Here is a 12,009-nt window from a genome sequence, read left to right on the forward strand (position 1 = left end):
CTTGAGAAGATGACCGTTGGGAGCATTTAATGCTTTGCGTATTCCGTACAGCATTGCATTTAATGTTTCACTCTTTTGTCAACTACCTCGAGCCTTGTTTACGCTGTGTCTACTGACGTTGCCTTTAATAGCTTCTAACGTTCCTTTTGTCAGTCAGCGTAGCCTGCCATCTTGTACTTGCTTCAGATCTGATGTTTGTGTATACAACGTTTGAATATCATCAGAGTCAAAAAGCTTGGTGCAGAGCATCTTCTTGTCTTCTGACCTTGAAGTTCTTCTGAGCGTGCACTACGCCAAATTTGGCTTTTAACAGCACACCTACGAAAGCGCTTTTGCCCAAAAGCGCTTTGGTAGGTTTGGCTAAAAACAAAATTAAAAATCATGCTAGAAAAGCGCTCTTATAGGGGGGTAATGAAAGCGCTTTCTAAAAGCGCTCTTATAGGGGGTGGGTATGAAAGCGCTTTCAAAAAGCGCTCTTATAGGGGGTGGGTATGAAAGCACTTTCTAAAAGCGCTCTTATAGGGGGTGGGTATGAAAGCGCTTTCTAAAAGCGCTCTTATAGGGGGTGGGTACGAAAGCGCTTTTAGTAATAAAGCGCTGGTATAAAGGGGCATATGAAAGCGCTTCTGAAAAGCGCTCTGGTAGCCCTTTTTAAAATTTTCATAAAACTAAAACACGCTATTTTATTCTGAAACACAAAACATATCCGTACATCGTCTTCTACTTCCTCGCTCACGTACTCTCTGGTTCCTCGCTCTCACTCCCTCCGCTGTGGTCTCAGCCACTCCTCTGTCCCTCCGTCGTCATCTCACTCTCACTCCCAAACCAACTAGCCGCTGCTGCCGCCGCCGCTGCTACGCCGTTATGTGGGATTTTAGGGTTTTCTTGGTCAAAATCAACATCTTCTTGCTGCTTCTGTTCAGGTAAAGTCTTCCCACTATGTTGCTCAGTCTTTGTAAATAGAAACATTTCTGGTTTGTAAATAGAAACATGTTGCTCACTCTTTGCTTTCCGATACACACTACCTATGAGTTTCTTTCATCGATTCTAAATTGTATAACTGTAATCAATGTTTCTGGGTTGGTCTTCCATATGAATTGCAGTGTTATAATTATATATTTGAATTTAGTCTTCCAAGTAGTTTTTTGTTCTAAATTCTAAGGCTGACACTGATATGTTGTATAATTGTATGGATATTTTTCTTCATTTCATAACTTCTACTAATTGTATGGATAATTTTGTTCTAACTTCTAAGGCTGGCACTGATATGTTGTGTAATATTAACTCTTGTCTTCGCAAAATAGTAGTTTTCTAAAATTAAATTTGAATAGAAGCTTAAACCATCATTAGTCCATCATCTAAAGATTCAAATAGTAAATCTATTAATCTAGAATGAGAAGATGGTAATGTAAGAAAGAACACTCTTAAAGGAGTGTTCTTAAAGCATTATTTTAACGTAGTATCTAAATGAAAAGCTAGTAATGTCAACTGTTGAAGATGTAATATTTAATGAAGATTTTAGATGAAAGGAGTGTTGTTTAATTGTCAATCATAATTAGTATGAAGCTATAGTTATAGAGTCATAAGAGAGAGGCCAAACTAAGAATTTACATAAGTGTTACGAATTTGAGAATTCCGACAAGTCACGAATTAGAAAAGAAATTATGTCTTATAATTATGGCAAGGTGGGGTACATAAAAATAAATTACATGTTCCTCAAAAGGTATTATTATGAGGAAAGATAGGAAGACAATGCGAATAAAAATGATAGAGGTATAGATGTATATCTTGTTTCTAGTGATAATTCCTTAAACCTTATATGTCAAAGTTAAACTTGGAAAGGATGAACCTTATATGTCAAGGTTAAATATCTTGTAGTTTATGTTAGCATGCATTAGTTACATGAGTTTTGTTTGGTACAGTGGATATTTGTATTTAACTGCATCGTGTGTGTGTGTTTAATTTTACAGTTACTTTGAAGTCTCTGGTTTCTACTTGTACAACGCCGATTCAAACCTACCCATCTCCCACATCAAGTCTAACTCAGGTTACTATCCCTTTCTTCTTGCTTATAGTTTGTTATTTTCTGCTTATAGTTTATTGTTTATGGTTCTATTTAATATCAATTTAGTGTCTCTCAACCAGTTTTTTGGTTTGTGGACTTATATTACCTTGAAATAAGGTAATGTCTTCTTTAAGAAATCGGGTATTCTGATTAGGTATTCTGATTAGGTATTCTATTATGATGATAGCTATTTATTATCTTGACAAAATTCCTTTGTACCTGATAGAGAAACCAAGAAGCATTTGTTTAGCTTAATTAAGACATGGATAAGACATGGATGAATTCAAACCGATTGTCGAAAGAGTACGAGAAAGGGGTATGGGAATTCGTTGAGTTTACGGTTGCACACTCCGAAGACCCGCTTCGAATGCCGTGTCCTTGCTTGGGTTGCTGTTATGGGGGTAAGGTTGACGGGAATAAGTTGGCATCCCATTTACTACGGTTTGGAATTGATAGAAGTTATACATGTTGGACAATGCATGGTGAGAAAAGTAACGGGAATGCTGAGTCGAGTTGTAATAGGAAGTATGCTTCAAACGACGATTGCACAGACACATACGATTGCGATCGAGTCGAAGAGATTGCAGAAGCGCTTGAAGAAGATCTTGCGGATTGTCCCAAAATGTTTGAGAGGTTGGTAAGCGATGCAGAGAAACCGTTGTATGATGGTTGTTCAAAATTCACAAGATTGTCTGCGGTGTTAAAGTTGTACAACTTAAAGGCGGACAATGGATGGTCGGATAAAAGTTTCAATGAGTTATTAGCCCTTATGAAAGATATGCTACCAAAGGATAATGTTCTTCCCAATCGAACGTATGAAGCCAAAAAGATGTTGTCCTCTATTGGCATGAGCTATGATAAGATACATGCATGTCCAAACGATTGCGTTTTGTTTCGAAACGAGTATGCAGCGTTGAATGAGTGTCCTAAATGTGGTGCCCCTCGATATAAGAAAAAGTTGTCTCCTACTAAAGTCTTATGGTATTTTCCTATAATTCTGAGATTTAGACGCATGTATCGTAGTGAGACCGATTCAAGACACTTGACTTGGCATGCAGATGAAAGAATTATTGATGGAAAGTTGCAACATCCGGCAGACTCACCACAATGGATGAAAGTTGATACTGATTATCCTGAATTTGGAAAAGAAGCAAGAAACCTTCGGTTGTCATTGTCTACTGATGGAATGAACCCGCATGGTATTCAAAGTATCTCGCATAGCACATGGCCTGTGATTCTTATGATTTATAACCTACCTCCGTGATGAAGCGTAAGTACATGATGTTATCTATGCTAATTTCTGGGCCTAAACAACCAGGGAATGACATAGACGTATACTTGGCACCGTTAATCGAAGATTTAAAGTTTTTGTGGGAGAACGGTGTGGAGGTTTACGATGGGTATAGGAAGGAAAGTTTCAACTTGAGGGCGATGTTGTTTGGAACAATTAATGATTTTCCAGCATACGGAAATCTATCCGGGTACAGCAATAAAGGTCAAAAGGCGTGTCCTGTTTGTGAAGATGAAACCAATACGACACGATTGGAGCTTTGTCAGAAGAATGTCTTTCTCGGCCATCGTAGATTCTTAAATTCTAATCATCACTACCGTGGGTGGAGAAAAGCATTCAATGGAAAGGCCGAACATCGTACAACCCCGCCTTTTTTGTCAGGTGATCAAATTTTTGAAAAGGTGAAAGATGTGAGCACTCAGTTTGGCAAGCCTTTTGCACATTCACTTGTCAAGGGTGGGTGGAAGAAGAAGTCAATTTTTTTTTAACTTCCATATTGGAAGTCGTTGTACGTAAGACATTTCCTGGATGTTATGCATATTGAAAAAAATGTATTTGACAGCGTCATAGGTACGTTACTCAATATACAAGGAAAGTTTAAAGATGGCCTCAACATAAGGAAGGACATGGTAAACATGGGAATGAGAACTGAATTGGGACCCGTGACGAAAGGAAAACGAACATATCTGCCACCTGCTGTTTACACTCTATCTAGAAAGGAGAAGAAAACATTGTGTAAGTTCCTCAGTGAAGTTAAAGTTCCAGAAGGCTACTCTTCAGATATTAGAAGACTTGTGTCCATGAAAGACCTCGAGTTAAAGAGTTTGAAGACGCATGATTGCCATGTTATAATGGAACACTTTTTACCAATAGGTATACGTTCTATTCTGGCAGAAAAAGTAAGAAGCGCAATAACTAAGCTGTGTTTCTTCTTCAAGTCAATTTGCAGTAAGGTGGTCGATCTCGCGATCTTACCAACATTGCAAAAAGAGATAGTTGTTACTTTATGTGATCTTGAAATGTATTTTCCTCCCTCGTTTTTTGACATAATGGTTCATCTAGTCGTTCATCTTGTGAAAGAGACACAATTGTGCGGACCAGCTTATATGAGATGGATGTACCCTGTTGAACGTTATATGAAAATATTAAAAGGGTACGTGAAAAACAGAAGTCGACCGGAGGGTTGTATTGCCGAACGATACATTGTTGAAGAAGCGGTTGAGTTTTGTACTGAATATCTGTCAAATGTTCAATCAATTGGACTCCCCAAATCTCATATTGTCGAAAAAAAGAAGGAAAAAGGCTAATTGGAAATAAAGTTGTGACAATATTAATGGTCGAACGGGATCAAGCGCACTTGTATGTTCTGCACAATGAGATTGAGGTTGAGCCGTATGTTAAAATGCACAAGGTTGTTCTCCGAGATTTAAATCCAAATAGAAATGAGAACTGGATAGTACGAGAGCACAATCGAAGTTTCATACCGTGGATTAGGGATCATATTTATTCAAAGTATCGTTCAGATCCTGCTTCAGTAACAGAAAGGTTGAGATGTTTAGCCTATGGTCCAAGTGTAATTGTGCTTTCTTATAGCGCATGCGCAATTAATGGATACACATTTTATACCAAAGAACAGGATGATAAAAGTACTATGCAAAATAGTGGTGTTACCTTGGTAGCTGAAGCAATGCACATATCAAGTGCGAATGACTTAAATCCGAAATTTGCAAATTTGTCATATTTTGGGGTTATCGAGCGCATTTTGGTGTTTGATTACGCGAAGTTTCAGATTCCTGTATTTGGTTGCAAGTGGGTTGAAAATAATAGTGGCATACGAATGGATAAGTCAGGATTTTTGCAAGTGGATCTCAATAGGGTAGGGTACAAAGATGAGCCTTTCATTCTAGCCTCTCAAGCTAAACAAGTGTTCTATGTCAATGATCCGACAAGTACGAAATGGTCTATAGTGCTTTTATCTAACAAAATAGTTGATGAAAACATTGAAGATCAAGGTGATATTGGTGTAGGCATTGAATCTTGTACAAGAAACGATCAAAATGAGAATGAATCTTTTACTAGAAATGATCATAATGAGGGTATTTGGATCAATCCAACCGTCCGCGTTGTTAAGAGACGCGTAGAACACAAACCTACCAAGAAAAGAAAGAGACGTTAGTGATAAAGGTAATAGTATACATATTCCGACTAATTTGCTTTATTCAATTTGTACCGATTGTTTTATTCAATAGTATAGTACTTATTCAATTTTGGTGCATATTCTCGTTTTGTACATAACTTTTGAACCATGTATCCGTTTGTTGACTTCTTTACATGTAACTATACTATTTTGACGATTCCGGAGCTGCTCATGCACTTATCTTTACATTTCGGGACTGTTTTTTTATCGGTTTTGCTTCTGCCCGTAATCAAAAGTCGGGCTTAGGGTCTGAATTTCGGAAAACCGACTTTATTTTTGAGTCCGTGGGGACGTTTTACCATAGCCATGTAAATTTCGTTCAATTCCGACAACTTTCTTTTTTGACGCTTATTTTAATTTGTACCGATTTCGTTTCCGATTTACTTGTACATGCATGGTTTGACTTCCATTTGACTTGTATAGATTGTTAGCTTATTAATAGTGTACTAATGTGCTTTAGTTTGTTTGATACAGGTTCAATGGCTCCGGATAGAGATGCTCCACCTGAAAACTCACAAGAAAACTCACAAGAAAGAGATGCTCAAGAAAGAGATGCTCCGGATACAAATGCTCCACCTGATACTGAAGCAAAAGAAGTTGCACGAGGCATCACCATTATGAAGGGAATCATTCGACATAGAGACCAAGGATTAGTATACCATTTGGATTGGAATTCTGAAAACCAAGCAATTGGTCCTAATTCTGCAAAGTTGACAAGCTATATTGGTACACTTGTTCGTATGCATATTCCGGTCTCCGTAGCTAAATGGAATCTGAAAAGCGAAGAGTTGGATGCGAAGAAAAAAGCGATTTGGGACGAGCTTCAGGTATATATCATATATGGTTAATTGTTGTTATTATCTTGACGATAAATTGTTTAAATTACTTATACTAACACACTATGCGTATGTTTTTTTGCAGAGGACTTTTGAGATACCAGATGATCGTAGACGCTACATACTTAGTTTGGCCGGCAAAAGATATAGAGGGTGGAAAGCTTTTTTGACAAACACCTATCTTAAGGATAAAGATGGAAACTTTCTTGAAGAGGCACCGGGACGGCCAAAAAAGTATGAGATCTTCATTGATGAAAAAGATTGGGCTGAGTTTGTAAAGCAAAGAGATGAAGATTTTCGGAAAAGGAGTGCCACGAATAGTGCGAGAGCATCCAAACCCGCGTATCCATACAAAAAAGGGTGTTTGGGATATGCACGCTTAGAGGATAAAATTGTATGTAAATAGAAATACGTTTTAATTAATTGTCTAAATGTGCATGTTTTATTTGACGATTTTATCATTTGTGTCAATGCATAGTTAGAGGAGACTAAAAGTGAGGAAACTTCACTTCCTGTAGATGTGTTGTGGAAGGAAGCTCGTGTGGGCAAGAATCAAGCTGTCGATCCCGATGTTCAGAGAGTTTATACTGAATGTGTAAGTATAATACTGTGTCTTTAATTAAATCAAATGTTTTTTAATATATAAATGATTTTTTATCTCCACTAATAATTATTGAAATGTAAATGAATTACAGGAGACCTTGTCGCAATCGGTATCCACCGGTGAGGGGAGCGTACTTAGTAGAGCACTAGATGCTCCTGAGTATCCCGGTCGGGTGAGGGGTAAGGGTCATGGTGTGACTCCAACCTCTTTTTACAAGAGTCCTAGGAGAAGATCAAATCTTACCAATGAAGAAGTGTTGCAAAAGTTGCAGGAATTGCAAGCACAAGTCTCTGAATTGCGAGATGCAATAGGATCATTTGTTGCATGGCCCTCGGAGCTCATTACCATTAGTGATGAGGTATATTGAAAACGATTATGAATCATTTAGTTTTCGAATGTCAATTCTAAACCGTTTATTAATTATTTTTTATATTTTAATTTTAGACTGCTCCTATAAAACCCGCAATTAAGGGTAAAGGGATTTTACAGGAGGAGGAGTCTGTTGCATCACTAAACGAGGTACATTTAAAGTGTTAATATATAATCTGAATCTAAATCTGCATGATTTTATATTTTACCTAACTTATATGATTTTTAGGCATCCGCTCGGGAGTCACAACAAGTGACGCAGCAAGTTCGTAGCGTACCACCCACTGGTCCTCCGAAGATAGCGGCATAAAAAGGCAGTGCTTTTGTGCCTCGATACCGGACGACGCTCGCAACAATGGTTGATATGTCCGATTTGAAGGATGGTGCTTTACGTGAAATCAATATGGATGAAAGTGTCTTCGGTATTGAAATCAAGTCACATATTGCAATTGATGACTTGGAAGAGATTTTTACGCATGAACAACTAGGCGTCGATAATATGCACTCATACATCCGATAATATTCACTCATCCGATATATTATTTAATTAGTCCCACAATATAATTTATTTACACATTTCAATGAAAATAATCTAATGTTTATTATGTTTTTATTTAAGGTTGTTGTATGACAGAGTGTTGCGCGGGACTGTATTGTCTAACAGATTCCGTTTCGTGTCTTCCGCCCATTGCAGCGGAATGGAAATTGCTTCGGAACCGGAATCAGTTAGACAACTCTTAGTCGATAGATTCATGTCCACCGACAATTCAGAAAGTCTGCATCTTTGGGCGTATAATACCCGACCAGTAGGGTTAGTTTCTCATTCTTGGTTCATCTAATCTCTGTTTCTTTTGTGTATAGCAAAATTTTCATATAACCTATTATTTTAATTTATAGAGCACACTGGTTGTTGCTTGCTATCAACCCATTAAGAGAAGTCGTGTATTATCTGAATTCGGTAAATGGTGACTGGACCAATTATCCGGCTATGAAGGAAATCGTTGATTTGTAAGTGGGATCGTTCTAAATATTCGTGTATATTTATATATTTACTTATTTGTGGGATTGATCTAAACATATGCTTTTATATATTTGTTAATTAGATCAATACAAGTGTTCCGAAGTCAACGGGACGCACAGGTATCCCAGACTAAATCAAACAACATTACTTGGATCAAAGTGCAGGTACATTATTTTTCACAATTTTGCTTATAATATTTATGCTACTTGATAAAACAAGACAACTATAAAATCTTATTTGTTTTTCTATGTAGTGTCCACAACAGCGAAACAGTTCAGATTGCGGATACTTTGTTTTGAGGTTTATGAAAGAAATCCTTCAGGCGAATCAATTAGAGATTCCGCTCACGGTATGAATTTATAACTTAAGATAATTTCATATAATTTATTACATTTAACTAAATATATCATTCATATTATGTTTTTGTTTTGTAGTACCTTGACGAATTCCGTGCTGCTGGGTACCCGAGACTTAAGTTGGAAGAAATCAAAGAGGATTTGTGTCACTTTTATATTAAGCAGTTTTTCATGTAGGATTTGTGTCGATTTGAACTATAATATTATTGATGTTGTAATGATGTATATATATAATTTTGGATATTATAATGGTATTATATTAGTATATATATTGTCTTACTGATGGCTGAAATTATATCATCGAAAATATATTACAGGTCGAAAATATTACAGGTTGAAAACATATTACAAGTCGAAAATATTACAGGTCGACTGGGAGGATTAAATTACAGGCTGCACATTAAAATACCTCATTTAGCAACGACAGCGCTTTTAAAAAGCGCTCTTAAAGGTCCACCTACAAAAGCGCTTCTTAGTAAAAGCGCTGCCAAAGATTAATAAAAAAGCATAAAAAATATAAAAAAACGCAACATACGAAAGCGCTTTTGGAAAAGCGCTCTTATAGGGGGGGCTACCAGAGCGCTTTTCCAGGAAAGCGCTCTTATAGGGGGGCCTACCAGAGCGCTTTTTCCAGAAAAGCGCTCTTATAGGGGGGCCTACCAGAGCGCTTTTTCCAGAAAAGCGCTCTTATAGGGGGGGCCTACCAAAGCGCTTTCTGAAGCGCTTTTGTTACCTACGCCAGCGCTGGCTTTCACAGCGCTTTTAAGCGCTTTTAAAGCCCATAAAAAGCGCTTTTAAAGCCCCATCGTGTTGTAGTGGTGATACCATGAGAACTTCAGTGCTTCTGGTTCTGATCTAAAGTTCTTCTGATGCTTTCAATGACCCATGTTCTGATTCTGCTTGACCATCTTCTGATGTCTTGCCAGACCATGTTCTGATGTTGCATGCTGAACCTTCTAAGTCAAAGCTTCTGAGCGCTGATTTGTGCATACTCTTTATATATTTCCTGAAAGGGAAATTGCAGTGTATTAGAGTACCACATTATCTCATCCAAAATTCATATCCTTGTTATCATCAAAACTAAGAATATTGATCAGAACAAATCTTGTTCTAACATCTGTTTTATCGGGAAAGCAAGTGTATGCTTCACCGGGGAATGATAGCTTTGTAAGAGAAAAGCTCACCTTTCGACATTACCGACTATCATCACAGTAATAGACTTGATAAAGAATAATGCGAGGGTGAAAGATATGAAACTGTATTACCGACTATCAGCATGGTGATAGACTTGACTTGGTAAAAAGAGTTTCAAAGGTTTGGTTAATATTACCGACTATCAGCATTGTGATAGACATGATAAAGAGTAATATAACCATAACAAAAGATTACCGACTACTAGCTTTGTGATAGAGGTTCTGAAGACATGATCAATTGGCAGCCAAGTGATAAAATGATTCTGGAGACTTTACTAGGGAAATTTACTGGTTATTTAGCCTTGTGAACAGTAATAAGCCCTGATTGTCACATGGTCTTCATGATTGGTTTCCTAGAGAGGAAAAATCATTTGAAAGGGACATAAGCTGCTCAGATGATGAGGATATTGCTTATTGTTCAATTTTTCACGACTCTATTTGGGGAATCGGAATTTAAATCTGGTGAAGACAGGGTTCTATCCAAGAATGAATTGGAAAGAAACGGTCAAACAAGACTTTGTACCCAATGAGGAATGAACTCAAAATGGGGATTTTCTCCTTCGTTTTGAGAGGAGATGACTAAAGCAACCTTCTTCCACGAGGAATGATCTCAGTGGGGAACTGGAGAAAGAAGATGTTCTTTCTACTTATGAGTGACAACCTACTGGAGAGATGACACGCCCATACTTGTTTCTCTTGGAGATAGATACATCCTAAACAAGTGATTTCAAAGCAAACATTGAAAAATGCAAAAATGCATAAATGATGCAAGTATGTATGAAAGATGAATGTCATGAATGTCGTGTGCATGCTGACGAAACTGACAGACAGAGAAGTGTATACTGGAGATGGACCAATGTCGCAATATAACCAGATACTCGGCAAATGTTCTTCAACACGGTGCAGATAACACAGGTGATGAATGGTGTTGCATGCTTTAGACTTCTGTGGGGAAGACAAGCATCTTTTTTTTACTGGAGATGAAATAACTTCTTCACTGGGGATAAAAGAACTTTTCTACTGTGAGGGGTAATTGGTTTTAGGAATTCTTTTTGGGATAAGAATACCGTTGTCTCATAATCTCTTTTGAGGAAGAGAACAATTCTCAGGGAGAATCCTTTTGTTCATCCTATGGAGACAGCTGTTGATGTTTCCTCCTGTTGTTCACAACTGAAAGGAAAGTTTCGCTTTTATTTTGAAAAAGAAAAGTAAATTCATTTAAAACTTTTTTCTTTTTTATTTCAAAAGTGAATAACACAATTAAAGCGTCATTTTGCAAGCTAGAAGAAATCAAGAATTGCAAACAAATGGGCACAAGGCTCAAATTTATTTAATAGGATGGTAATCAGCTAAAGGCGTGATTCCATGGAGTATTTACAAAAGTTGGAAATGGTAAATATGCGGAAAAGGCTACATTGAAAGCAATAACCACTATTCTCCCTAAAAACTTTGAGTTCCAACTGTGCTTGTTGTTTCAGGTCGGCGATGATTTGATCGGAGATCCCTTGATGAAAAGACTCTTCAGGTGACGAAGTATGGACTGATGTAGTTACTTTGTCATAAATCGTTAATTTTTGCCTAGATTGCCCTTTCAGGTTTTCAATCTACCAGGATGAATTTTCTGTTTATTGTCTCTAATTTATGCCTGGACCGCCCTTTCGGGTTTTCAGTCCACCGAGACGCTCATTTTTGCCTAAGTCGCCCTTTGCGGGTTTTCAACTTACCGAGCTGTTCTTTTGTCTTTTTTAGACAAAGTATTTCTTGACTGCATCAGCATTCACAGGATGTGGGAGTTCATCACCATCCATGGTTGCAAGAGTCATGGCGCCGCCAGAAAATGTTCTTTTGACAACATACGGGTCTTCGTAATTAGGAGACCATTTGCCCCTAGAATCTGTTTGAAAAGACAAGATCTTTTTAAGCACAAGGTCGCCTTCTTGAAATTCACGAGGTCGAACCTTTTTGTTGAAGGCTTGCTTCATCCTTGCTTGGTATAACTGTCCATGGCATAGAGCAGTCATACGTTTTTCTTTGATTAAGTTCAACTGATCGTATCTGTTTTGACACCATTCAGCCT

The sequence above is a fragment of the Vicia villosa genome, linkage group LG1, assembly GCF_029867415.1.
Source record: "Vicia villosa cultivar HV-30 ecotype Madison, WI linkage group LG1, Vvil1.0, whole genome shotgun sequence".
NCBI lineage: Eukaryota > Viridiplantae > Streptophyta > Magnoliopsida > Fabales > Fabaceae > Vicia > Vicia villosa.